The following is a 5,747-nucleotide window of genomic DNA, read 5'->3' as shown; positions in this document are numbered from 1 at the left end:
ATTCGCCATTTGTTTGATGCAGAGTAATATATGTCACATACCCCTAAAGAAAACAATATCATAAGCTCAGGGATCTGATTTTCATTCACTTGATCTGGTTGTAAGTGTTATCATCATTACAAATAAGTATAAAAATTACAATATTTGCTTTACTGATAAACTTTCAGCATTTTGATTTAATGACAGACATCCCAATTTTAGCATTTACTTTAGATGAAATGCTGTTCCCCTAGAACGTTTTAGTTTCATGTTGCATCCCTTGTTAATGAAACATTTATTATTGTCAAGAACATCATACAGCTCAGCATCAAACTAACATTACAGATAGTCTGAGGCCTGACTTCAGAGAAACTCTGCATGCTGTAGAGTTATGTGGTACATTTTGTTAGCTTTGCATCTGGATGTGCAGTGTATTCCTTCAGTCATTCTAATGGTCACAGCAATCTGCTGGCTGATCTCAGTCACTAAATCATTCCCGATCAAGTCCAAAATGAAAAGGTTGAACCCAGAAACAGCTGCTGTGTATGAGGAAAATCTACAACATCAGTGCTAATAAATTAATGGTAGTTATTTAGGTGAGGTAATTTTAATACTGATGTCTCTTTGTAACCTGCACAAAAAAAGGTCTATTCAGTCATTTCCAATTGCCACTGTTGCTGCAAGGTAGCTGTCAGATTAAGTAAATCCCAGCATGCTGATGAAACAGCCTTTGTGGCTTTTTCTATGGCTGAGATTCGCAGTGAAAGGGACATTTAACAGCAGGATGACTTTTATTATTATTACTATTAATAATAATAACAATAATTCTTTAATAAAAAAGCACTGTTTGAAAATTTTTAGCCAAAACAGGGGCCATTCATCTCCGTAATATGGGTCATTTGGACGCACAAGTAACCACAGTAATCCTCCTCTTGTGTAGAACAAAACTTTGGTCACATTCAAATTCTAGAGTTTCCAGTGAAACTGCAATGAACCAAGCAAGAAGGTCAAATAGTTGCTTGACTTATCAAACTCCACGAGTAAGGTGTGTTAGTTAGCATTAGAACAGAAATGTGCTAACATTACATACTCTCCAACAGAAGAGTCAGTGCTGCGTATAGCAAAGTCACATAACTCAATAACATCTATTTGGTATCTGGTTTGGACAAATTTTGTTTGTCTTGTCAAACTAGATAAGTTTGTCCCCCTCATCACTGTATTCTCTGCTTTCACAAAACTGGTCTCATACCTTAACGAGCTTCTGACAGAGTTACCTGCCTTAACTTGTGTTTAAGTTTGTGAGTGGTGTCCAACATTTTTTAAATGCTCATCTGGCCAAATGGCTACAAGGCATCTGACCTGCTCGCTGCCATTTAACCAGAGTTATATTACCATACCGAGCAGAAAGAACTGTGTGCAGCCTGTACTGTTTTTTTTTCTTTTGAGACAGTACCATGAGGGACATCTATCAAGCAAACTAAACTGCAGCAGTAACACACACATTAGTGGTGACAGTGGTAGTGTCCATAATAACAGCTAAGAGTGCGTTCGCTACCCTGTAGCACAACATTAGCTCCGCTGGGGGCTACCGCGACAAGTAGTCACATCCGTCCAACCAAAAGACAACATTGTGTATATAAAGCTAGCTTCACGTGAAATCGATGTCCATATATCTTCTCTTTAATGTCCCTGATCTTATTTACTCGTGTGTTTCAACGTAGTGTAAAAAAACTAAGTTACAAACCGTAACTTACGTTAGCTGCCATGCTAAAACCATATTCATCAGGCTATCGCGCTAGGTAGAGCATATAGCAAAGCAACATAAATTAGTAAAAACTTACAGCTCCCACGTATGTCGCTGGGTCACAGACAGTTGGTACAGATCCATGCTTCAGGTTCTTGGCGAATCCTGCTTTGTACTGGCCCTCGTTGAGTAAGCAATCCGAAGTGAAATGGTGAGCACACACATACAGCATTTTAGGAGTTGTTGTGGGTGCATCTCCATCAAAAATGAAATTAATCCACTGCTTCAAAACCTCAGATAATGGAGTTAAAAAATACATCTATGATCTTTTGTGCAGCCAACAACAGAGCAACCGCTGTGCTGCGCTGGTACCTTCACCATGTTTATTTTACCGAAGCAGCCGAGCAGCCAAGGTGAAAACGTGCTGGACAGAAGGGGCAGTAAAAGGGGCGGGCCTGGAGGAGGTACGTTTTTCGGATTATGACGTCATGCAGGGCAGGTCTCAACTTTGCGTGTTTGAGCACACAAGTAAGAGAAGGAGACAATATAATTTTCTAATTTCGGGGTGTTTGTAGACAGGCTGGGGATGCTCATCACTATTACAAAACCAGTCTAAAGTGAATTTTGCCCAATATGAGACCTAGAACTGCAACCAGCACCCCTGGCTTATGTTTTTAACAGTGTTCAAGGATGATATGCCATGATCTTAGTTGTGGGATAGTGCGTGCTTTGCCCTACGCAATAAACCCACAAACAACACAACACAATAAACACAATTAAAGAACCAAGAGAGGAAAAAAATATATACATTGTATACAGGGGGTGCCAAAAGTTCCTCACAGGATCTATTTTGATAGGTATAACCCCCCCTCACATTTTTTGTGGTGCCATCACATTTTTTTATTTTGTCTTTTTGTTTGAGTGTGTAATTAATTATTATCAAAGGGAAAAGAGATTTATCCTGCTGTCTTTGATCCATCTGTGGAGAGCCCGGCATGTGGAGCTCCCAGCATGCATGTTCAATTTTTCTGTGGGGACACATTCTGTAAAATTAATACTTGAACACATTTAAAATGCTATTTGGATCACCCTAGTTTATTGGAGCTATATCAAACACACGTGAGGCCATTAAATGAATGTGTGTGCACTCATTTTAATGAGGTATTTAATTACGAGGCACCTGCTGTCATCTGTTGGTGTGAGAAACACTGCAAGATGATGTGTTCAGATTTTTGGGACATCATCAGTCAAAAGTCTGCTCCACAGCACCACTGAAAGCGCAAAGGAATCAATTTACTGCCACAGAAGAAAACAAGTTGACCTCAGAGGTCTTTGAGAAACCCTACTATTTTCACTGTGTGCCAGACCCAGGAAAGGCAGTTTATGCTTCCTCCTGGCTGTTACTGCTGCCTGCCTCCTTTCTGGTGGATGTCAACCCGGCCTGAAAAGCTCTGAGAACCGAGGATGAAATTGAAGCTGATACATGCAGACGTGAGCTCCTAAGATGGACACAACACCTGTCTGCTAGCTCTGAGCTCAGCACCTCTACAGCGCTAACTGGCTCAGACAGCCCGGCCAGAGATGAGGTGTGTGTGTGTGTGTGTGTGTGTGTGTGTGTGTGTGTGTGTGTATGTGTGTGTGTGTGTGTGTGTGTGTGTGTGTGTGTGTGTGTGTGTGTGTGTGTGTTATAATGGAAAATGAAGGATGTGAACTGGGAATAGAACTCAACAAGGGAGTGGAATTTAAAGCCAACAGCTTCCACAGAGGCTTCATGACATCCATTATTTATTAAGCTCTCTTTGAGACATTCAGACTTTTCTGTACCTGCTGCTTTCAGATAAAAGATCAGAGGTAGCACGTTCCTCTATCAGTAAATTGATGCAATCAGAAGAAATTTATTGCACAATTGTTCCTCTCAACTAAAAGTAATGTAAATGGGATTATGCAATTTCTGACAGCCTTGATTTCAAGTTTTCTGTGCTTATGGATAAATGCACTGTTTGTTTGGAGGAAACTTCCCATTGTTTTTTGTGCGATACTCATAATACATGTGGGCTCTACTTAATAAGGTGTTGCCTTAGTATGAAATTCAACACATGCATATTAACTCTTCTTTCCCTTCGCTCTGACACATCTGGGGAAAATGGCTCCTCTTTCCAGTGTTCTGTTTACCCCACTGAAAAACAATGTGTATTTTCTCCATGAGCTTTCAGGCTACTCAGCACACCATAACATTTGGAACCGAGCTCCCTGCATTGAGAGCAATACAGCTCCAGCTTTAATGCAAAAAGGAATGGCTTTAGATGTAGTCACAGCTGCAACTATTATCAGTTGTGTCTGTGGTCTAGATGGTCTATAATGCTTTTTGGAGGACAAGTGGAGAAAAGACTGGCTATAGCAGGAAGAGACCTCATGAGGCAAAGACTCTGCATGCATGGCTTCATGTATATACACTGAAGGGAAGCATCTTGGAGGGAAAATGCATTGGCTGTTTGCTGGGTTTTAAAATGAGCTCAATTAAATGCTGAAACTGAACTTATTTGTGTTAGTTCATATCCAAGCTACTGTGCGATTTCTCGACCCAGTTTCTAAACAAAGGGGCTGAGCCCCACCCACGGGCCATTGAAAACTACAACAGCAAACAAAAACACTAACCTAAAATAAAGCTTTTGCACAGTTAGGTGCTTCCCAGCTAGCTAGCACGATTTTGCTAATATACATAATTACAATGAAACGAGTGCTTCTATTGGCAGTTCATCTAACCAGTAGGATAGGAGAACTGTTTGCTGTAACTCTTCATCCCAAAAGGTATCTTCTCCATGAAGTAGGTTTATAAATTTGTGCCAATCACAAATCATTTTGGCTATTGTGGTGTGTGTCCCTTGTCTGCGCCAAGATTAACTTTAGAGAGAAAAGTTTATTCAGGTTATACTCAGTTATACAAAAATCTTACAAGGCTTTCATGTGGGCTCGGGAAAAATTACTAGCAATACATAGTTAGGATAAAGACTTGAAAATGGATCTATTCAAAGGCACAGGTTGGTAAAAATCGAGAAGATGTCACAAATGAAGATTAATAAAAGAAAAAAAAAAGAGCAGGTCAACTGATTGTAATTTTATTTTCAATTGCAATTGTCAATTATGCTAAAGCTCACTCTATCCCAGGACTATTATTCCATATATATGGATTTCTTCATTCTTATAGCCTATTGTATCTATGGCGTAACAATTCTGGTGATACTGTTTACACAGTATCATCCAGCTGTACAGCTTCAATGTAATTATAACAATCACAAATTAAACTCAGTTACTGTGCATGATATTGTTATGGGCCTAATACATCCATTAACATTATACTATGACATACACTTTTTGGTCACAATGTGATGTTTTCACACCTGAATATTTCAATACATAGCTATCTTGATTTTCTGGTGGGTGTTTTCACTGTTGAAGCTACGTATTGCCATTGTTTTTTTTTTTTTATGTAAGCCTTTAGCTTACAAAACTATAGTCTCTAGTACTGCAGCACGTACCTAACATAGCCTACCATTTAGGGTTGTTTAGAAAACAAAGTATTTAAGGTAACCAAACCAATTAATAAGCTTATTTGTCAAATACAACAACAACAACAACAACAACAACAACAACAACAACAACAACAATAACAATAATAATAATAATAATAATAATAATAATAAAAGTTATTAAGTATTGTGAACTGCTTAATCTGGCCCTGTTGATTGCCTGGCTTGGTTTGTATTATGGATATTATTATTATTATTATTGTTATTAATATTATAAATACTATGTCTGTTGTTAAATGTTAATGAAGTGCATCTGCCCAAAGCAGATTTCTTTAAAAATGACTGAGGAGACACTTGCATTAGTTTACAAGATTCATATCAGCAGCGGTGCTTGAACCGATACTCAACATCTCAGTGAGATCCTTCCGCCTAATTGACTCGCAGCTTGAGCCGCAGCACCTGCATCCACGCTGCCTCCGCCTCCGCCGACCGCATCA

This window comes from Halichoeres trimaculatus, unplaced genomic scaffold (assembly GCF_033239565.1).
Source record: "Halichoeres trimaculatus isolate MK-OKI-2021-1 unplaced genomic scaffold, fHalTri1.1 fHalTri1_scaffold_1, whole genome shotgun sequence".
Taxonomy (NCBI): Eukaryota; Metazoa; Chordata; class Actinopteri; order Labriformes; family Labridae; genus Halichoeres; species Halichoeres trimaculatus.
This window is presented reverse-complemented; position numbering follows the sequence as displayed.